The sequence below is a fragment of the Carlito syrichta genome, unplaced genomic scaffold, assembly GCF_000164805.1.
Source record: "Carlito syrichta isolate Samal-C Ts95f unplaced genomic scaffold, Tarsius_syrichta-2.0.1 Scaffold309710, whole genome shotgun sequence".
NCBI classification, from domain to species: domain Eukaryota; kingdom Metazoa; phylum Chordata; class Mammalia; order Primates; family Tarsiidae; genus Carlito; species Carlito syrichta.
This window is the reverse complement of record NW_007253806.1, coordinates 192530-217376: the sequence shown is the minus strand read 5'-3', so window position 1 is coordinate 217376 and position 24847 is coordinate 192530.

The window sequence follows — 24847 nt, the reverse complement described above, 5'->3', positions numbered from 1 at the left end:
AACTATATATATATATTTAGCCTAAATGTTAAATGCTACCTTTTTCTTATATTTTCCATATTTTCTTTTTTCTATTGTTTCATTTTTCCCTCCCTGTATAAATGCACTTGTTTTTTCATTAATTTTTTTTGGTTTATTTACACATTACACTGATTTGCCATTTGACTGAAGTCTCTATTTTGAGAAATAGAAGGTCACATATTTTAGTCTTGAAATGGTGAAACTTGACTCAGTAACAAAGAACCAAGTGTACTTTTCTAGAGACAAAACTGGCTCTGCATCATGTTGCTTTGACATTTGATTAACTGCCTTTTTTTTTATTTTTTTAACTTTTTGGCTGCTACTGATATTTGAAGCATTTTACAGATTTGCTCTTTGTAGTAGCAACCTGTCCATCAGCTAGTTTCAGTGCTGAGATTCGTGTATGCAACTGCTACTGAAATCAATGTCACTTCTGGGAGCCAATCCAAGAGTAGACTTGGTTCAGAGTCTGCAGTGGTCAATAGAAATGACTTCATTGACTCTTTCAGTTTAACAGATATGGACTATTCTTAGAATGTATTTAGAAAAACTATCAATAGGACTAAAATTTAAGAAAATAATATATTGCTTTTATGTTCACCACTTATAGGATGTTAAATTGATTAAATACTTTTATTTTTACCCTCTTTGCCCACAATATAAGTTTTTATCCACATGAATTTTTCATTTAAATATATATCATGAAATACTTCAGAAAAGGAACCTAGAATGCCCTATTTGAGCTTTCTTCCATTTTCTGAGGTCCTGTCAAATTCCATGTCAACCAGATCCTTATTTTTTGAGGTTCACTGAATAATCCATAATTTTGAAAATTTTTATACCTGTCTTTTGTCAATGACCACACAAAGAAGCACATGTTTACTTGAAAGTCTGTGTCTTTTATAAGATCAGTTTTTTTGTATTTCATTTTATGTGTTTTTCCCTTTATGTGTGCCTATCTTTTAATATACTTCAATAAGTCCTAAGTGAGTGCCTGTTAGATGTACAGAGGAAGTCTGGGATGCCAATAAAATAAAAGTATATAATGGTTCTTACAGAAATAAGCATGTCTATAATAAAAAAAGAAAGAAAAAACCTATCTAAATATCAACTATCTTTGAATAATAAATATAATAAATACACAAGTAGGTCAGTTGATAGATGGCAGATAGATGGTATATAAATTGATAGTAAGGTATAAAGAACATTTAAAAATTAGGAAAATAAAACTATCTAGATGTGTTTTATTACAGCAGAGAGAACCAAAACCAAGAAATCTGTATGTTTTCTATCTTTATTATTATAAAGAATTAAGTTTAAGAAATAAGGATTCTATAACAGCATTAAAAGGTGATGCCTTAATTTGGTTTTTGGGAATGTATGTTAGACTGATAACACAAGCAATTTTTGCAGCCAGCCACTTTAATAGAAACTAAACCAAACCAACTGATCAACAAACCTCCAATTCAGACAGTTAAATAAATAATTAAATTAAAGGAAAAAAGCCAAATGAGAACAAGTTTAAATTTCTCTGACCTTAAAAACGATGAGTTTTAAAAAAACCTCTATTTACAAAGTTTTAGTCGTCTTGTTGCTTCATTTCTGGACAAATGTCTAGAAATAAGTACACTTATGTTAGCTCTTCCCATTTCCTTCAGTGCCACTCTTTCCAGACCATGGAGTGATAAGCAAAATATCAGTGTGTAATCTGTTGTTTTGTTTTGTTTTTGTTTTTGGAGGACTGAGCACATTTGCCTAGACAGCACTATTCTTTCACAGTTTGTGTTCATTAAAGTGGGGTCCATGGACCAGCTAGTTAAAGTGGGTGGAAGCCTCCCTAAGTGAGAGGTTCTTTATATTACACTGAAACTTTTCCCAAATGAATCGGACACCACAAAGAACCACCACCCGTCCTTAGGGTAAATGTGGAACAAAATCCAAACCACCACCAACCCAAATGCTGGGAAAATGTAGGAAAAATGTTTGGGGATTGACCAGAATAATAAAAGAAAGAAGAAAAAAAATCACTACCTATCCTTATAAATGTTGGGACATAGTCGGGTAAACCTCACATGGATTTAGGTTAGGACTATTTGGACAAGAAACCCTTAAGCTGTAAAATTAGTTTGAAATAATAAGGGTTCTGTTACTGTGGCTGAGATTATCTACCCAGCTTCTTAGTCTTTTTTGAAGGTGAAAGCAAAGTCAGAAGTACAATTTGTACTATGATCTCATTCATACTCACATATGTGCGCACACACACAGATACACATAAAACTGACACAAAAGTTTCAAGATATAATAGTGTCCCTTATTATATGTTTTACTCTATATTATTTTCTGTTTTATTAGATTTTAAAACAAAATGCTCTCTGTAACCCATAAGTGCAATTTCATGACCTAATAAGGGTTTGTGTTATACAGTTTAAAAAGCAGTGATCTAACAGGAACTGTTTAGAAATTCTGCTTAGTTTTTCTTTTCATATAATGACTATTTCTGGAAAAGCAGTGCCTTTGCATTGCCTTAAACAAAATTACACCTCCACGTTCATTTCCCTTCTAGCTGGTAAAAATCACTATAGTTATAGAAGACATAATATTATTTGAACTATTTTGGATAGTTTCTAAAAAATAGCTATGTACAGGTTTACTTATATCTATTTGTGCCGTTTGGTCAAAGAAAATTAACAAATAAATACCCAGAACTTAAAAAAAATTCTTGTGACACAAGGAAGGTGGTGGCTGAGTCAGTCAGACAATGCGAGTCCCAGGGGGAGTGAGTGAGTGTATGGAAAATTTTGCATATATGTCAGCGAGTAACTGGGCATGCGAGTGGCTGACTGAGTGAGGGCTCAGGAGCAAGGGTCCAGGGTTCTCCTTATGAAGTTGCTGGTGCTGTAGCTGCTTGGATTGGACCTTAGTGATTCCTGGAATGCAAAAGCTGACCACCATTTTTCTTTCCTTCTTTCTTTCTTTCTTTCTTTCCTTCTTTCTTTCTTTCCTTCTTTCTTTCTTTCCTTCCTTCCTTCCTTCCTTCCTTCCTTCCTTCCTTCTTTCTTTCTTTCTTTCTTTCCTTCCTTCCTTCCTTCCTTCCTTCTTTCTTTCTTTCTTTCTTTCTTTCTTTCTTTCTTTCTTTCTTTCTTTTTCTTTTTTAAATCAGAAAAGCCCTTCCTGGGAAAAAATTGCTGGGAGAGACTGACTGAGTGGAAGTTCATGAGCAAGTGGCCAGGCCTCTCTTGGTGAAGCAGCTGGTGCTGCAGCTGCTCCGCTTAGTTCCTAGTGCCTCCCTAGTCAAAGAAGCCATAGGTAATTTTGTTAAACCAATGAAGGCCTTCCTGGGTAGAAGCTGCCAGGAGAAACTACCAACCTCAGGCTCTGCTTCATCACTGCAGTGGGAGAGACTGCTGGCTCCAGGATCTGCCTCACCACTGCAGTGCCTGGCTGGACACTGACAGCAAGAACTGTGGAGGGAGTCCAGAGGCAGAGACCCATTGGAGAAAATGAAAGAGGCACCCTGCCACCATTTTGAAAACAGAGTAATAAAGTGCTCCGACTTGCTCACCACAGAGTGGTAGAACTGATCCTGTGACCCACAGATTAACTACTCAGGGGTTGAACGTGACCCAGAGGGAGTATCCTGAAAGCACAAACTCTGAAGGGACAGGATGAGTGCTGAGTCTCAGAAGGCCCACTGCTCTACTCTGATTCAGCCACAGGGCAAAGGGCATGGCTAGAAAAGGACAAGGAAGACCTCCAAAGAGATTCATGGTGAGTCTGGGACTGACCAAAACCCCTCCACCCCAGCAATCCTCTGAATGGCAGACTCACATGGCTGGGACATGACTGAGAGGGATCGATATTAGTGCAATAGGAGGACTCCACTTCAGGATAAGACTGACTGGTGCACCCCATGCCAGTACCTGGAGAAGAGACAATTCTGCACCTCCCTACTGGAGGGGATCCCCCAATCATCACCCCTGACTGCAGTCCCCCCCCCCCACTGTCTCCTCCTCCTGCAGGAGACAGCAGAGAAGCAGATGAGAAGAATAATTACAGAATCCTCTTGTGGCAGGTTTTTTTTTTTTGTCTGTTTAGTAGTTTTTAAAACTTTTAGATATTTCTCCTTTGTGAATAATTGAATTTCTTTTTTTTTCCTCTTTCTTTATCTATTTCTTCTCCTTTCATTTTATGCTGGGTGTGTGTGTGCATGTTTGGTTTTCCTGTTTTTTTTTTTTTTCTTTTGGTTTGTTGTTGTTTAGCTTTGCTGCTATTTCAGTTTGTTGTAGTGTGTGTGTGTGTGTGTGTGTGTGTGTGTGTGTGTGCCTGTTTTTGTGTATGTGTTCAATTGTTTTTTGCTTTGGCTTCTGTTTCTGTTGTTCTGTGTTTTTTTCATTGTTTATTTTTCTTTAATTCTTGTTCATCTTATTTCATTCTACTCTTCGCTGTTCTCCTCATTGCTATTACTGTATCTTGGACTCAGGGGACACACACATGTACCCATAGCATTATCATATAGAGTGGTGATGGGGATTGGGTCTAAGAAAATCCATAGCCCAGTGAACATTGTGATTTGCAATGAGTTACTGAATCCTATTCCCCATCCACCACCTTATTTGACTCTCAAAACTACAAAAGACAGCAAAGCTTCCCACTCACAATTCAAATAGAACAAATCCAGAGTCCTGATCAGGGAAGAATAAAGTGCTGAGCAAACATCAGAAGTAAAAGCCTCTCCCACTGCCACTGATTAATGGAACTAAAGAGAGAAAAAAATGAGATCTGTCACATATGTGGAAAAATAAATGGAATAACACAGGTAATTTCCAGTGTAACAAAGAGAAACTGCAGACCTCAGAGTCAAACAATGGAAGTCACTAATGACTGGCCCCAGAAAACAACATGGATTAGGGAATGGTTGGAAAAGTGAATAAGACTGAAGAAAGACAAGATACAACACTGAAAAATCTTATAACAGAGATTTTGTTCATATAAAATTTCATCCAGGAAATAAAAAACAAGATGGCAAGCATGGAAAGCAAAATTAATCAGGCAGAAGAAAGAATCTCAGAACTTGGAGACCAAAACATAGAATTAACCGCATCTGGAAAAAAAAAATAGGATGACTACTCAGAAAGAAAGAACAATGTCTATAAGAGTTGTGCAAATATATCAAGAGGCAGAACCTACACCAGATTGGCATCCCAGAAGAAAATAGGGAACTGGAGAGCACTTCAGAGCAAGTATTCCAGGAGGTTATCCAAGAAAACTTTCCCCATCTCATCAGAGATGTGACCACCCAAACACAAGAGATACAGAGAACACCCAACAAGACATCAAATGAGAAGACAACCCTTAAAAACAGTAATTCACCTATACAAAGTAGGCACAAAAGAATAAATCCAAAAGGCAGCAAGAGAGAAATGTCAGACTATCTACTTGGGAAAACCAATCCGAATAATAGGAGACCTATGGGCAGAAACACTACAACCTAGAAAGGACTGAAGTTCAATATTCAAAATTCTTAAAATAAACAATTTCAACAAAGAATTTCCTACCCAGCCAAGCTCAGCTTCATCAGCAATGGAGAATTAAAATAATTCCTAGGCATCCAATCACTAAGATATTGTGCAGCTTCCAGTCCAGTTCTATAGGTTTAAAAAGGTATGAAGCACAGAGAAAGAAAGAAAGAAAAATAATAACCATGCACTTCCCAAGAGAACAGAGAACACAGAATCAACAAAGGATATATTGCAATGGCAAACTTGAAAACACACAAATACATCAACCCAAAAGCTAAAAGAAAATATATATACAAAGAATAAACTTTATAAGAAGCTCATGATGGGGATAAACAATCACACTTCAATAACCAGCCTGAATGTGAATGGACTAAATGCACCACTGAAAAGATACAGAATGGCAAACAGGATAAAAAACCATGACCTAATTATTTGCTGTATCCAGGAAACTCATCTCACCACAAAGGACGCAGACAGATTCAAAGTTAGAGGATGTAAAATGAGTTTCCAGGCAGAAGGATTACTAAAAAGGCAGGAATTGTGATCTTAATATCAGACAAAACAACCTTTAAGCTATCAAAAATTAAAAAAAATACAAAATGACACTACATAATGATAAAATATTCAATCCATCAACAATAAATAGCCATCCTAAACATACATGCACCCAACACAGAGCACCAGCATTTATAAAGTGACTATTAAATAAGCTAAAAAAAGATATTGACTCTAACACTATTATAACTGAGGACCACTAACAGCCCTAGGTAAATCATCAAGGCAAAAAATCAACAAAGAGAACCGGAAACTCAATTTGACCTCAAAATAGTAAGTACCATCTATGATAAACCCACAGCTAGCATATTGTTAAATGGATAAAAAATGGAAGCATTTCCCCTGAAAACTAGAGCAAGACAAAGCTACTTACTGTCTTCCCTCCTGGTCAACATTGTGTTGGAAGTCCCAGCGAGAATAATCAGACAAGAGAAGGAAATTAGGGGTATCCAAATAGGAAAAGAGGATTAGTTTATCCCTCTTTGTTGATGATATGCTCCTATACCTCGAAAATTCAAGAGAAGTCTGTCAAAAACCTCTTTTCAAAGATAAAGGACTTTGACAAAGTCTTGGGGTATAAAATAATTGTGCAAAAGACAGTCGCATTCTTACACATCAGTAACAAATACAGAACCAAATAAAAAGCACAATCCCATTCATGACAGGCCCACACACACAAAAGAAATATCTTAGCATCTCCCTAACCAGAGAAGTGAAAGACCTTCACAATGAAAACTATAAAATACTTCTCAAAGAAATCCAAGAAGACACAAACAAATAGAAAATTATTCCATGTTTATGGATTGGAAGAATCAACATTGTTAAGGTGTCCATCCGATCCAAGGCAATCTCAAGGTTAAATGCAATCTGCATTCAATACTAACATCATTCTTCTCAGACCTGGAAATGACAATGTAGGAATTCAAATGGAAACATAAATGACCAAAATAGCCAAAACAATCCTTGGCAAAATATATAAAGCAGGGGGTATTATATTTCCAGATTTCAAATTTTTCTATAAGACTACAATAATCAAAACAGCCTAGTATTGTTACAATAATAGGCATATGGACTAATAAAACAGGACAGAGATTCCAGAACCAAGCCTCAATTTCCCAACCAACTCATCTTTGACAAAGTCTCCAAAGCAAAAGAAACCATCAAGGGAAAGGGGAGACAGTCAGCAGAATGGGGAAAAATATTTGCCAACAATATATCTGACAAAAGCTCAACACCCAGGATTCACAAGGAACGCAAACATGCCCAAGCAAAACAAAACAAAAAAATCCCATTAAATAGACACTTCTCAAAAGAAGATATATGGGCAGCTTACAGACACATGAAAAAGTGCTCAACCTCACTAATTATCAGAGAAATGCAAATCAAACCACGTTGAGATACCACCTAACCCCAGGAAGAATGAATATCATTAATAAAACAAACAACAGATGCTGGCAATGATGTGGAGAAAAAGAAAGGTTTCTACACCACTGGTGGGAATGCAAACGAGTGCAACCTCTTTGGAAAACAGTCTGGTGATTTCTGAAAGAACTAGAAATTGACCTTCCATATGACTCAGCATTCCCCCTTCTGGAAATATACTTGGAGGAACTCAAATCATTCTACAAAAAAGATACCTGCACACACATGTTTATTGCAGCACTAATCACAATAGCAAAAACATGGAACCAACTGTGCTGCACATCAAAAGTGGACTGGTTAAAAAAAAATGTGTTACATATTTTGCAGCAATAAAGAAAGACAAACATATGGACACTGCAGAATCTTGGATGCATTTAGAGTGTATCATACTCAGTGATCCATCACAGAAACGAAGAACAGACTACCACATGTTCTCATAAGCAGACCATGATCAATTATTATGATACTATAAGAAAGGGATTGGCAGTAGTGGGATACTACCAGGGAGGCTATAACGGGGAGGACACAACATCAATAAGGGTACTTGATCTCAAACCAGGCAAACTAGGTCCAAAGGGTGGCCTAAACTTCACCTGTATGATGACCACTTGTAAACCTAATCCTGAACTGTACCCCACATCTTTAAAATAAATAAATAAATAAAAAGAAATTCTAGCAAACTCTTAAGTATGGTTATTATCTGGAGAAATAGCTGTAGAGGTCATTAATATTATAAGAGAGAAATTTCAAGTACAAAGTGTGAATTAAGTAACAGTAGGCATCCAACTTAGACTTTCTAATTTTGATAATAATATGGTGGTTATATAACAGAATTTAAAAAAATACATAGTGAAGTATTTTAGGGTAAAGGTGCATGATGTCTGCAATTTTGTCTCAAATGGCAAGTGATTCAGAGAAAAATATATGAGGATGTGTGCATATAGAGAAACAGAAATATAAAATAGCAAAAATAAGGCAAAAATACTTGTTGAATCTGGTTAGGGTAAAGTGGAGTTTTTTATATCATTGATGCAATTTTAAAGTGTTAATACTACACATACATATAAAAATTATTATATAAAAATAAAATAAAATTGCATGAATATAAAATTACATAAAATTAAAAACAATATAAAAATTCAAAAAGATAAAACATATACTTCTAAATAGTCTATACTTCATGGAAGATAATAAAATCTAAAAACAAGCGATAATAAAAATGGTGCTTGTGAAACATAGTTTTTTTTAAGAAGAGGAAGATTTTCCGTTTTAGATGTAAGCCTTAAACAGCCTTTTCACGAAGTTAGAAAAAGATCACCTTTCTCCAAAAGATATATGATTGAAGGACTAAAACAATAAGAACAAAATTTTATGAAATATAACTAAAATAAACTATAGAGAGAATCACCAATGCCAAAAATTAGTTTGTGGAAAAGTTAAATAAAATAGAAATGTCTGTTGAGATTCATTTAATAAAAAAGAGAAGGTAACAATAAGTACGTCAGAAATAAAGAAGGATGTCATCAGAAATACTGTGGACTTAGATACAGATTCAGAGCACACTATGAAAAACATTATGGCAAAATTACAAATATTTATATGAATTGAAGAAATTCTTAGAAATATAACTAACCAAACATAAATGGAAAAGAAAATATAAAATAAAAAAGCATGTAATCATTAGAAAAATTTAATGAATAAATTAAAATATTGAGACACTGGACTTCAAACTTTTCTATAAGGCACGGTACTGGTATAAAAATAGACAGGTAGAAAAATAGACCAGAACAGAGAACCCAGAAATAAAGCCATTCATGTACAACTGTCTAATCTTTAACAAAATCAACAAAAACAAACAATGAGGAAAGAAAACTGCTTTCAACATATGATGATGGCAAAACTGCCTAGCCATATGCAGAAGAATGAAGCTAACCATCTACCTCTCATCATATACAACAATTAACTCAAGATGGACTAAAATCTTAAATGTGAAATCTCAACCTGAAATTTCTAGAATAAAATCTAGAAAACATTCCTCAGACCATTGTCTAAGTAATGATTTTCTGTTCAAGTTCTCAAAAAAAAATGCAGCAAAAATAAAAAACTGATAAGTAGAACCTAAGTAAACTAAAAAAAATTACAGCACAGCAAAATAAACTATCAACAGAGTAAACAGACAACCTACAGAATGGGAGGAAATATTTGCAAACTATGTATCCAATGAACATCTAATATCCAGAATCTGCAAGAAACTTAAATCAACAAGAACAAAATCACATAATCCTATAAAAAGTAGGCAAAGGACATGAGCAGACCCTTCTAAAAGGAAGATATACAAGTAGTCTACAAACATAAAGAAATGTTCAACATTAGAGAAATGCAATTCAAAACCATAATGATTACCATCTCACACCAATCAGAATGGCTATTTCTAAAATGGTAAAAAACATCAGATGTTGGCAAGGCTGCAAAAAAAAAAAGAGAATACTCAAACACCATTGGAGGGAATGTAAGCTAGTTCAGCCCTTGTGGAAATCACTTTGGAGATTTCTCAAAGAACTAAAAATAAAACTATATTTCAACCAAGCAATTTCACTACTAGGTATATACACAAGAGAACACAAATTGTTTTAGCAAAAAGACGCCTGCACTTGTATGTTCATTATGGCACTATTCATAATAGCAAAGACATGGACTCAACATAGGTGCCTATAAGGGGTGAGTTGGATAAAGAAAATATGGTACATATACTCCATGGAATACTACACAGTCAAATAAAGAATAAAATCATGCCCGTTGAAGCAACATGGATACAGATGGAGGCCATTATTCTAAGTAAATTAACAGAGAAACAAGCCAGGCTTGATGGCTCAGCCTGTAATCCCGCACCTTTGGGAGGCTGAGGTGAGTGGATTGCCTGAGCCCGTGGGTTCGAGACTTGGCTGGGCAGCGAGACCTCATCTCTACAATAAATAAAAATATCAGCTGGGCTTGGTAGCGCGCACCTGTAATTCCGGCTACTCTGAAGGCTGAAGCGGAAGGATCGCCGGAGCCCAGTAGGTTGAGGCTGCGGTGGCCAGGAGCGGCCACTGCACTCCAGTCTGGGTGACAGAGTGAGACTCCAACTCAAAAACAAACAAACAAACAAACAAACAAAAAAACACAGAGAAACAGAAAACCAAATACCACATGTTCTCACCTATAAGCAAAAGATTAACACTGGGTACACACAGGCATAAAGATGGAACAACAGACACTGGAGACTCTTAAAGGGGAGAAGAAGGGAAGAAAACAAGAGTTGAAAAACTCTCTATGGAGTACAATGCTTATTATGTGGGTGATGGCTTCAATGGAAGCCCAAACCTCATCATCACACAGTATACTCATGTAACAAACATGCACACATACTCTCTGAGTCTAAAGTTTAAAAAATTAAAATAAAATAAAATATTGAGACAAAGCAAACTCCTGGTCAAATAGTTCCTATGAAAAGTTTTGCAAAGTATTAAATTTTAACAAAAAAATACTTTTAACTTAGCAAAACATTTCTGGAGGGCATAGCAGAAAATAATCACTTTAGGAGGCTGGAAAAAGTGTAAAATCTAAAAACTTTAAAATCTAGCAACTATTAGTAATAGAAAATTATTGGTCAAACACATTTATGAACATATAAGTAGAATATTAGAGGAAAGAATCAGCTGTATATAAAAATACCATTTGTAGATATAATTTATTATTGATTAACAAATCCATTGAAAAATGAAAAAGTGGCTTCATCCAAGAAATGCAAAAAAATAAATTCCTTACTAGGATGAAGCGTATCTACAAGTTACCTATAGTATTGGTAACTTAAAATCTTTACTTTTGAGATAAGGACTAGACAAATTATCTAGTAGGAACACCTCTATTTAACATTGTGCTGATGTTGAAAGAATTGTACTGCCTGTGTGTGTGTGTGTGTGTGTGTGTCTGCGTGTGTGTGTGTGTGTGTGTGTGTGTGTGTGTGCACGCCTTACTGTTTTCTCTTTTTTTATTCTTTTAATTGGTTTTATTTTAAAGATGTGAGGTACAATTCAGGATTAGGTATACAAGTGGTCATTGTACAGGTAAAGCATGGGGCCTATCTTTGCTCCCCATTTTGCCTGGTTTGACATCAGATACCTTATTAATGTTATGTGCCATTCCTCTCCCCTGGCAGATTCTGGGTACTGCCAATCCTTGTCTTATAGTATTACGGTAAATGTTCAGGGTCCACTTATGAGTGAGAACATGTGGTACTCAGTGATTGGTTTCTGTGATAAATCACTGAGTATTATAGACTCTAAATACATCCAAGTTGCTGCAAAGTTAATAATTTTGTATTCCTATATGACTGTATAATATTCCATCGTGTATATGTTCCAATTTTTTTTAATCCAGTTCAGTTTTTATGGGCAACATGGTTGGTTCCATGTTTTTTCTATGTAGATGGGGTTGCAATAAACATGCACGTGCAGGTATCTTTGTTGTAGAGCAATTTAAATTTCTCTGGGTATATTCCCAGAAGGGAGATTGCTGGATCATATGGAAAGTCAATTTCTAGTTATTTTAGGAATTGCTATACTATTTTCCATAGAGGTTGAACTAGTTTGCATATCCATCAACAGTAAAAGCATTCACTTTTTTCTGCATCCTCACCAGCATCTGTTGTTTTTGTTTTATTAACCACAGCCATTCTTCCTGGACTTTGGTAGTATCTCAATGTGGTTTGATGGTTAGTGAAGTTAAGCATTTTTTCATATATCTGTTGGATGCTTGTATGTCCTCTTAAGAGAAGTGTCTATTTGTGTCTTTTGCTCAAATTTTAATGGGGCCATTTTCTTTTTTTTTCTTTTGGTACATTTGAGTTCCTTGTAGATTCTGGATGTTAGACTTTTGCCAGATATGCAGTTGGCAAATATTTTTTCCCATTCTGTAGGCTATCTCCCTGCTCTCTTGATAGTTTCTTTGGTTTTGCAGAAGATTTTCAGTGTAATGAGGTCCCATTTGTCTACCTTATCTCCTATGTCTTGGGCTATTGGGGTTTGGGTCAGGAATTGGTTGCCTATTTTGATTTCCATAAGGGTTTCTCCTGCATTTTCTAAGATTCTTAAGGTTTGAAGTTTCACATTTATGTATCTGATCTACTTGGGGTTGATTTTTGTGTATGGTGATAGGTAGTGGACCTGTTTCAGTCTTCTGCATGTGGTCAGCCAGTTTTCCCAACACCATTTACTGAATAGGTAATTCAATGCTATACCCATTAAATTACATAATTCTTCTCAGACCTGGAAACAACAATTCAGAAATTCATTTGGAAGCATAAATGACCACGAATAGCCAAAATGTTCTCTAGCAAAAGAAACAAAGCAGAAGGTATCACAGTTCCAGATGTTAAACTTTATTATAATGCTACAAAAATCAGAACAACCTGACAGTGGTACAATAAAAGACATATAGACTGTGGAACAGGATAGAAGTTCTGGAAACAAAACCTCAATTCCTCAAACAATTCATCTTTGACAAAACCCCCACCAACAACTACTGGAGAGAGGAGAACCTATTCAGTAAATGGTGCTGGGAAAACTGGTTGACCACATGCAAGAGACTGAAACAGGACCCCTAAATATCACTATATATAAAAATCAACTCTAAATGCATGAAAGTCCTAAATGTAAAACCTCAAACTATAGGAATCCTAGAAGAAAATGTAGGAAACACCCTTAAGGAAATTGGAATAGGCAACCAATTCCTAATCAACTCTCCAAGAGCAAATATCATAAAATATAAGATAGACAGATGGGGCCTCATCAAACTGAAAAACTCCTGCAAAGCAAAAGAAGCCATCTAGAGAGTGTGAGACAGCCAACAGAATGGTATATATATAAAAAAATTTGCCTACTATAAATCTGACAAAAGCCTAACATCCAGAATCTATAAGGAACTTAAACATGCCAAAAGGAAAAAAAATGACAAATAACCCTCTTTAAAAACAGGCACATAACATCAATAAGGGTACTTGATCTCACACCAGGCAAAGTGGGGATCAAAGGGAGGCCCAGATTTACTTGTATCATGACCATTTGTATATTTAATCCCAAATTTTATCCCACATATTTAAAATTTAAAAAAATTGGGCAAAAGATATAAACAGACACTTCTTAGAAGAAGACATACAAGGAGCCAACAGATACTTGAAAAAGCCTCACTAATCATCAAATAAATGCAAATCAAAACTGGCCATCAATAATAACTCAAAAACAACATACGCTGGAGAGTATGTAGAGAAAAGTGAATGGTTCTACATTGTTGGTGGGAGTGTCAACTAGTATAACCTCTGTGGCAAGCAGTGTGGCAATTTCTAAAAGCCTTAAAAACTGACCTTCCATATAACCTAGCAATCCTCCTTCTGGTAATATTCTTGGAACAACTCAAATCACTCTATGAAAAAGATATTTGCACATGGATATTTATTGCAGCATTATTCATAATAGCAAAAGCATGAGGCCAACTGTGATACCCATTAAAATAGGACTGGATAAAGAAAATGTGGTGCATATATATGATGGAATATTACACATTCATAAAGAAAAACAAAATTATGAATGTTGCAGCAACTTGGATGGAATTAGAGTCCATAATAGGCAGTGAATTATCACAAAAACAAAGATCTGGATACTACACATACTCATTCATATATGGACCCTCAACATTTTTCATAACATCATAAGAAAGGAATTGGCAGTAGTGGGACACTGCCAGCAGTGGGAGGGTGCACATAATATCAATAAGTGTACCCAAACTTTACCTGTACAGTGACCCCTTATATACCTAACTGAACCATACCCTATATCTTTAAAATAAAAAAAGACATCAGATATCTTCAACTTAAATTATAGATTAAATGCAATCTAAATACAAACTTCAACAGTTTTATTTTCATATACATATGTGTGCATGAAGAGGGTGAATTTTTGTGCTAAATATGCTAAAATCTGTAAATTTCAAAGAACAGGCATGAGTCTAGGTAATTTTGAAGAAGAAAATGAAAAAAAGAAGGATTTGCTGTATTACATATAAAGATTCACCTAGAAGCAATAGTAATGATCAGAGTACGCTATTAGTGCATATGTAAACAAATAGAATAAATAATTAAAAAACATACACATTTGTGGGCAATTGATGTATGTTACAGAAGGCACTACAGTGTGGAAAAAATTGCTTTATCAATATGTGTATAAGGGAATTTTTTATTCATTGGAAAATTTAAATATCACTTATGCTGCACATTTATTAAAATATGTTCTTGGTTTAGTCAAGTCTTTAACATAAAAGTCCAAGCAAAAAAGCTGCTAAAATATAGTATAACAATATGTATTTATTGGAGGTAGAATTAAGGTGTCTCTCAGAAGTGTTTCTCCCATAGAGTGAACCAAAATAGAGTTTCTCATTACTCAGGGAAGAAGAAAATTATCAGTATGCCCCATTAATCCACAAATAAGTGATAAGATCCACAGGGTGCAAAGAAGAGAAAAATCAACCAGCTTGGGTTAGAATTAGACAGACTTACCTATATCACTGCACAAAACACAAGCAGCTTCCAGATGCAGTGGAGGAGGTGATTGAGGGGCATTAAGGAGTTCTATACTCCTTTCATGGACTTTGAAGGCCCCCAGAACGTCATGTTACTCCAGTCCCTTGCAGCTGTTCCCTACTGAAGTCCATATGAAATGGTACAGGAAAAAAAAAAAAAAAAAAGCCCTGAATGGTTGCAACAGTCATTTCCAGGAAAACTCAACTCCTGCTGTCAGCTGCTTTCTAACCAGTCTGGGAGAGAATGGGGAGACCCAATGCTTTTATTTGCCCCAAGATCAAACGCCACAGCAAAGGACAGTTCTTGGCTGGGATGGTTTCTTTGAGAACACCTGCACTGGAAGGTTTTTTTACATTCTGAAGGCAGACTGCCTGAAGCTAATGTGAGAAAGCTGGGATGCACTTGTTGTCATAGCAACCTTTAACTTCCTGTGTAAACTTTTTTGTGTAACCTCTGCACATCATGCCTACATGAGAATGAGAAGGAACCATTAATATAATTCTGATAATATGAAAAACAAACAAAAAACCAGAGATCTTTAACACACCCCAAAGAACACACAACCCTAGTGGTTGGAACTTTTTCCCAATCTTTATAGAGGTAGGCAATGATGCACACATGTGGAGAGTTTGAGGACTTTCCCCCTCACATCTCCCTCAATGGCTCAAAAGAAACAGAGAACTTGGGTGGTCCTCACAACCCCATCCAACACCTAGGTCAGCTTGGTACTTCCTTGGGAAAATACAGGTCAAAGAGAAAGCCCACAGTTACAATCACACGTAACTGTCTTCCACAAGCACCACCTCCTAGCAGTATGTCAGCAGGCACAGCCAATTACATCTGATATAATATCTCAGTTTTGGGGAAGGTCTGATCCCAGACCCAAGCTAACAGCACTATACAGGCCACCATAGTCACTCAGGATCCTTGAGCCTTTCCAGAAATCCCATACAGCATGACCAGAGCTGGCAATTGAAAAATTCACCATATCAAGGTTATTTATAAGCAAGGAAATCCTATGGTGACTATATCAGCCCCCTGACAACCTCAAATAAGAATAGTCTACCCGAATGAGAAGGAACCATTAAAATAATTTTGACAAAATGAAAAACAAACAAAAAACAGAGATCTTTAACACATCCCAAAGAACACACTTAGCAATGGATTCTAACCAAAGTAAAATCTTTGAAATTTCAGAGATGAAATTCAAAAGGTTGACTATAAAATTAATTAATGAGATCCAGAAGAAAGTTTAAAAAAAACCATAAAGAAATTAAAAAAAAAAAAACTATTCAGGACAGAAATGAAAAAAATCTCTAAAAAGATAGACACACACACATAGAAAACAAGTTGGACTTCTGAAAACAACAGACTGATTTAGGGAAGTACAATATACAGTGGAAAGTTTTAACAGTAGACTAGAACAAGTAGAAGAAAAGATATCAGAACTTAAAGACAAGACTTTTGAATTAACCCAATAGACAATAATCATTAAAAAAAAAAAAAAAAAGGAGTCAAGAGAACAGAATAAAAGTCTCCAAGGAATGTGGAATTATGTAAAACATTCAAAGCTAAGAATCATAAGTATTCTTAAGGAAAAAGAGAAAACAGGTTTGGAAAACCTATTTTGAGAGAATAACTGGGGAAAATGTCCCTGACCTTGGTAGATATTTAAACTTCTAGATACAAAGAGCTAAAAAATTCCCTGGAAGATTAATTGCAAAAAAAAGTCATCCTCAAGTCATATAGTCACCAGGTTATGCAAAGTTAAAATGAAGGAAAGAATTCTAAAAACAATGATACAAAAGCATTAAATAACCTACAAAGGTAAACTTATTAGACTAACACTAGACTTATGAGAAATCCTAGAAGCCAGAATGGGGTCTTATTTTCAATCTCCTTAAACAGAATAAAAGCCAACAATTCTATATCTCTCAAAACTAAGTTTCATAAATTCAGAAGAGATAAAATATTTCCCAGACATACAAATGCTAAGGAAATCTGTCACTACTAGACCAGTTCTTCAAGAAATACTAAAAAGAGGCCCAAACTTTACCTGTACGATGTCCACTTGTATACCTAATCCTGAATTTTACCCCACATTTTAAAAGTAAATGTAAAAAGAGAAATACTAAAAAAGAATTCTAAATATTGAAACAAAAGGTCAAAATACACCAATAAAAAAAGACTAGAAATCAAAAAACTCACAGGACCTGACAGTCTCACAATCGGATTCTACAACACTTTGAAAGAGCTTGTACCAATTTTACAGAAACTATTCCATAAGACTGATAAGGAAGGAACTCTTTCCAACTCATTCTACAAAGCCAGTATCACTCTAATACCAAAGCCAGGAAAAGACAAAACATATACATACACACACACACACACACACACACACACACACATACACATCCAAACTATAGACTTGAGATAGCTGATGAATATAGATGCATAAATCCCAAATCCTCAAGGAAATACTAACAAACAGAATTGGACAGCACATAAAAAATAATAATTTGCCACAATCAGATGGGTTTTATCCCAGGGATGCAAAGATGGTTCAACTTATACAAGTCAATAAATGTGATCCATGACATAAACAGAATTAAAAACAAAAATTGTACAATTATTTTAATAGATGTAGAAAAAGGATTTGATAAAATTTAGCTCTTTGATCTTTTCATGATAAAAACCCTCAGCAAAATAGACATGGAAGGAACATTCCTCACAATAATAGAAGCCATAGTCAATGTCATCCTGAATGGAGAAGAATTGAATGCATTTCCCCTTAGTATTAGAACAAGGCAGGATGCTCACTTTCACCACTCCTATTTACCATAGTGCTGGATGTTTTAGGCAGAGTATAACAGGCAAAAGAAACAAATTATGGGTCTCCAAATTGAAAAAAAAGAAGTCAAACTATCTGTAAGTCAGTGATATGATCTTATATTTAAAGAATCCTAAAGATTCCGCCAAAAGACTTCTGGACTTGATAAATGAGTTTGATTAAATTTCATGCTACAAAATCAATATATATAAATCAGTAGCACTGCTATACACCAATAGTGACTAAGCTGAGAATTAAATCAAGAAATCAATTCCATTTGCAACAGGAATCAAAAAGTTTAAATACCTAGAAATTTATTTAACCAAGCAGTTAAAAAGTCTTTACAAGGAGAACTACAAAACATTGATTAAATAAATCATTGAGGACACAAACAAATGAAAAATCATTTCATCCTCATGAAGTGGAAGAATCAACAATGTTAAAAGGACCATATTAACCAAAGTAATCTACAAAATCAATGCAATTTCGCTTAAACTATCGATGTCATTTTTACAGAATAAAGCTGAAGGCATCACATTACCTGACTTAAAATTTATACTACACAGCTATAGAAACTAAAACAGCATGGTAATGGTACAAGAGCCAACACACAGACCATTAGAACAAAATAGAGAATCCAGACATAGACCCAAATATCTACAGCCAACTGATCTTTGTCAATGCAGAAAAAAACTATACTGGGGGAAGGACAAATGATGCTAGGAAAATTGGATAGCTACATGCAGAAAAATGAAACTTGATACCTGTCTCTCACCTTCTACAAAAACTAAATCAAGATGAATTAAAGGTCTAAGTGTCAGACCTGAAACTATAAAAGGCATAGAAGAAAACCTAGGAAAAATTATTCTGGTCATCAGTGTAGACAAAGAATTAATGACTAAGACCCTCCAAAGCAAATGTAGCAAAAATGAAAACTTAATTAAACTAAAAAGCTTATACACAGCAAAAGAAATAGCCAACAAAGAAAATTTGCTCCTATGAAAAGGAAGAAGATATTTTGCAAGTTGCACATCAGACAAAAGATTAATATCCAGAATTTACAAAGAACACAAGCAAATCAGTATGAAGAAGGCAAATAACCTTATTTAAAAGTGGATAAATGACGTGAACAGACATCCCTAAGAAGAAGATATACAAATATCCAAGTAACATCAAAAATGCTCACCATCACTTATCATCAGGGAAATGAAAATTATAACCACAATGCGATACTTCCTTACACTCGTCAGAAAGGCTATTATTTGAAAAACAAACAAACAAACAAACAAACAAAATACAATAGATGCTGAAGCAAATACAGCGAAAAGAGAATGGTTATACACTGTTGATGACAGTGCAAATTGGTACAACCTCTTTGGAAACTGGTTTGAAGATCTCTCAAAGAACTAAAAGTAGCCGGGCTTGGTGGCTCAGCCTGTAATCCCGCGCCTTTGGGAGGCTGAGGTGAGTGGATTGCCTGAGCCCGCGGGTTCGAGACCCGCCTGGGCAGCGAGACCTCATCTTCAATAAATCAAAAAATCAGCCGGGCGTGGTAGCGCATGTCTGTAATTCCGGCTACTCGGAAGGCTGAGGTGGAAGGATCACCAGAGCCCAGCAGGTCGAGGCTGCGGTGGCCGGGAGCGGCCACTGCACTCCAGTCTGGGCGACAGAGTGAGACTCCAACTCAAAAAAAAACAAAAAAAAAAACAAAAAAAAATAAGAGCTAAAAGTAGATTTACCATTTGATGCAGCAAACCCATTACTACGTATCTACCCAAAGGAACACAGGTCATTACACAAATAAGACACTTGCACTCAGAGGTCTATTGCAGCATAATTTACAATGGCAAGATGTGGAATCAACGTAAATGCCCATCAGCTGATCAGTGGATAATAAAAATGTTGAATATATGTACTATGGAATATATTTAAAAATAATGGATTTTTGGGTTTTTTGCAGCAACATGAATGGAATTGAAGAACATCATCCTAAGTGAACTAACACAGGAACAGTAAACCAAACACTGCATGTTCTCACTTATATGTGGGAGTTGACCTAAGGATTTGCAAAGGCATGTAGTGTGGGATAACGAACATTGGAGATTCAGAGAGGGGAGGATAGGAAAGGATGGAATGGGTGGATGAAAAAGCCTATTGGGTAGAATGCACACAGATGGTGTTGGTGGGCACACTTAAAGTCCAGACTTCTTTGCTACCATATGATACATCTGTGTAACCAAAAATTATTCATATACCATAAAGTTATTGAATTTTTTAAAGCAAAAACGCAGATTAAAAAATAAAAAATATGTTTAAAAATAATGTATTAATTTTCTCTCAGAAAGTGTTTTATTAAATAAGACATATAAATTACAAGCTATAAAGGCAAAGATGGGTAAATTGGTTCTATTATAATTAAGACTTGCGTTTGTAAATGAAGACATCATGATATATTGAAAATACAAGACACGAATTATACTAAATCCCTTATGACATATGCTTAAAGTTGGTATTCATTTTATGTAAAAGATAGTCATAAATTAATAGGAAAAAATCAAATAATCTAGTAAAGTCCTAAACAGTGATTCCATGCACAAAGTTTAAATGGGTAATTTACATATGAAAAGCAATCAAGGAATTGTAAATGAAAATCACAATTAAATAAAAAAGTTATATAACCATAAAACTGTCCCCAAACCCCCAGAAGTCTGATAATTCTAAATGTTGCCAAAGATATATAGAAATAGGAATAATTATAAGCTGCTGAGGAAATTTTTGACATTGTCAGTGGTATTTTTATTATATTATCTAAGTGTTTATTGTGTATACACACACACAAACACACACACATACACACACATTGCCATAATTTAAATATTGGTGAACTCACATGTTCATATGTTGAAATTATAAACCCCAGAATGATGATATTAGGAAATGGGGCTTTGGAATGATTAGGACTGAAGGTGAAGCCCTTATTAGTGACTTTATAAAAGAGGACCCAAAAGAATTCCTCTTCTTTCCTACCGTGTAAGGCAACAGAGAAAATACTATCACCTGTGAATCAGAAAGCAGGCCCTCACCAGACAACAAATCTTCTGGCACCTTGGTCTTGACCTTGTCAGCCTCTGGAATTGTTAGAAATAAAAATCTGCTGTTTATAAGCAATTCAGTTTATGGTAATTTGTTATAGAAGCCCAAATGGTGTAAGACACATACAAAGGAAATTACAAGTGATGTTGTATCATGAAAGTGACCATCAGGCAACAGATAGGTTTAGAATATTTGCATAGAAGAATAAAAAACTGATTATATTGGGAAAATACAGTATAAATACCTAGCAAGTGAGTTTACTATCAGAATAATCACTATGGTTGTGAGTTTTTTAAAAATCATATTTTTAGCTACACCAGTGTAGGCATGGATAGAGTGAGAATTAGAATTAACTGGGTTGTGATTTAGGCAAAGCTGTACCAAAAAGCCAGAGTGAGGCAAGATAATGGAATGTGTATGAATGAAAGTGATTATCATGTTTGATGTGGACTTAAGATTCGTAGGAGAAATATGAGAACATGTTACAAGGGGCTAGAGGATGTCGAAGAGAGTAAAGACGTGGTAGGATGGACTGTAGGTACTGGTGGAGTCAGAGAATTATTGCACCTGGAAAGATAGAGGGAAACAGAGAAAGTGCCAGAAAAGTGGAATGTATGAAGTTGAGATCAAAGAGAGAGATTACCTTTATTGTTAATGATTAGGCAGGGAGTATATCTATGGAAGTGAGGTAGGATGGATGACAAACCTATCTGAATGAACCAGTTAACGGCAAAAAACAAATGAAGGTAATGAAATAATTATTTGCCTAATAAATTAATTAATAGAAATAATGTCGCAAGCATGTGACTGCTACTCAGGACTGAAATTTCTAAGATTGAGTAATCCGGAGGGCAATAAACAGCTATTGGAAGCAATATTAAGGTTTAGAGTCAATGATTTATGGGCTGCAAGGGAAACGATGGCCCCCATCGTTCTTTAGGAAGTGGTTCTAAAGAAGACTGAGGATAGAAGACATTTTACTTATCATGAGCCAAGTAGAAGAGTTTTGGGAGATAGCAAATGGTGAGATATGGGGTCATTAAAGGTGATATACATGGCTCCATGGTAATTGCAGACTCATTTGACAATCTCTGATTGAAGCATGGGATCCTTCTTTAGAGCATGAAGGCTACTTCCCGATTTCTGCTGGAGATGTTAGATGCAGAGAATCAACATACTCCCTGATGATAGATTTTCTTCCAGGGGAGTGGTCTTACTTTGCATAATTTTTCTCCTGGTTGGAAGAGGTATTGGCAGAAACTAAAGCAGCCCTCTTAGAACACATATTAACAATGCACTGGGGATGGTAGTACAACAGATGTGAAGGGTATGGACTCCTGGCATCTTGAAGTCACCATATAATTGGTTTGTTATGAGAAAGAAAGCTGTAATTTATGTTGTTTAAGCCAGATGTGTTGTGAACTTTGTTACAGGAGCAAGACTAGTATTCTAATTAATATAACTCGGAAAATTTAGAAGAAAAGAAATTAGAAAACACATTATAGGAAAACCTGGAATATAACCATGACAATGTCACCTAAAGAAATAGTCTCTGGAAAGTCTATCAGAGCTTTAAAACTGAAGGATCGTTAAGTATAAACATACTCTAATTAGAAAAAAAAAATTTGGACATTGAAATTTTGCTGTTTTCTATTGCTACTCTGAGTATGTCTAAGCATAGTATAAGAATACACAACCTGCAATATACTAAAGGATTCTAAGCATCTAAAACCTTAGATGTTGTGACTGATGTCTATAATCCTGAAGAAGAGAGATAAAATCCTTGGCCCTAGGTTCACAGCTAAAGACGCTTGCTTGTTTAATCCTCAGATGACGCAGCGACACAAGTGGTAGCTTAAGAGACCTGGTCAGGACAACCGAAACATTTGTTCTTAGCCTATTAGTAGTTTGGTGTTGAGTGTGTGTGTGTACAGTTTATTTCCAAAGTTTTTTTTTTTCCTTAAATTAGGAACAGTAGAAAATACTATTTCTCAAGGCAAATGGGCAATAAACTACTTAGGTTTTCCTTTCTTCATTACTTTTCAATCTTTCTTATTCTCTATTGTCTGTCCTCAGTGTATCAGTGGCTGCATCACCATCAGGCTAACTGTCTTACTTAGACAGTTCATGTGTGTGCAATAATAACACCATCTTTACATTGAACCAATAAAATATGTTTGGAAACCTTGCATTTAGACTTGATTTCAAGTTTTTAAATACATTTTATTTTTTATTGGGACAAAAAATATAACCTACTTAGACTTTAATTCCTCATTAATTATACCTATATGTATATCTGCCATGCCTTTCAAAGGAAAAGCGACAGAGAAAATTTTGAAGTAAAATAAGAGGGGTTTGAATCTTGACATTGCCACTTTCCAGATTCATACAGTCTTGGACATATAAAACAAAAGTATTTGTCTCCTCTGATTAAAGGTTAATACAAAACACAGCAGAATTTTTATTAAGATTAAATGAGTTGATGGAGGTGAGAATGTATAACACAAGGTATCACACTACTGAACCCTTTAAAAAGTTATTTTAATTCATTTATCTTCATTTGGGGTTGTATAAAATACACATAAGATAATAATGAGAAAGTATTTTTTCTTGTTGAGAAAGTAGGATTTATTAAGAAGACAGAAAAGCTCCACAGCAAGAGAGGACCTGAAAGAAGTTTGCCCATGAGAAAGTAATTTAAAAGGAATATACAACTATTATAGAATGGCATAGTTTCAAACTACTTTCCTTAGAAAGAACACCTTGCCATATATTATTTAGAGAATGCATCTTTTCAATCTACAGTTGGTAATAACATAAACAGTAGTATTTGGAAGAAATATGATATGCTAAGTCATACTAAACTTTAAATTTTGTTTCTTTTTTTTACTAAATGTTAGAAACAAAGTTTATTCTTCATTTACCTAAATCCTATCCTATTATTATTATTAAAATATTTCAAAGGAGTAATAATATAGACTACAAGGTAAATAAACAGACTTTCAAATGTCTTCATTTTGGTTTATGGTAAACTTCTGTACAATAGAAACCCTTTACTTCATAAACCTTAGCTTAAATGAATAAATTACTCTTTATATTACCTTAATTTTTTTCAAAGAGAATAGTAAAAACATTAGAAATGAACTATGGTTTGGGTAACCCATATCTTACATAAATTATGTATTCTCAAAAATGTAATTGACTCTTTTAGCATAGCAATGGCTAAAACTATTTGACTTGGAGATATATATATATATATTTTTTTTTGAGTTGGAGTCTCACTCTGTCACCCAGACTGGAGTGCAGTGGCCGCTCCCGGCCACCGCAGCCTCAACCTGCTGGGCTCCGGCGATCCTTCCGCCTCAGCCTTCCAAGTGGCCGGAATTACAGGCATGCGCTACCACGCCCGGCTGATTTTTTGATTTATTGAAGATGAGGTCTCGCTGCCCAGGCGGGTCTCGAACCCGCGGGCTCAGGCAATCCACTCACCTCAGCCTCCAAAAGGCGCGGGATTACAGGCTGAGCCACCGAGCCCGGCTGAAGATATTTTATATTATAAAGGACAAAATTAATATTTTTAAAAATTATTAACATAATTGAATAGAACTTATTTGTGCTCAAACACCAATTGGAAAGATGTTAGCTATATTTAAGATTTATAGACAAAGATTTTTAAGTGAATTAAAAACATATTTAAGCCAAATGAGAAAATAAGATTAGTTATGGAATCATTCTTACAGTGTTTTAGTGAGGTTATGCTATACATGTATGGTAATTAATGCAATGTAATTTTTT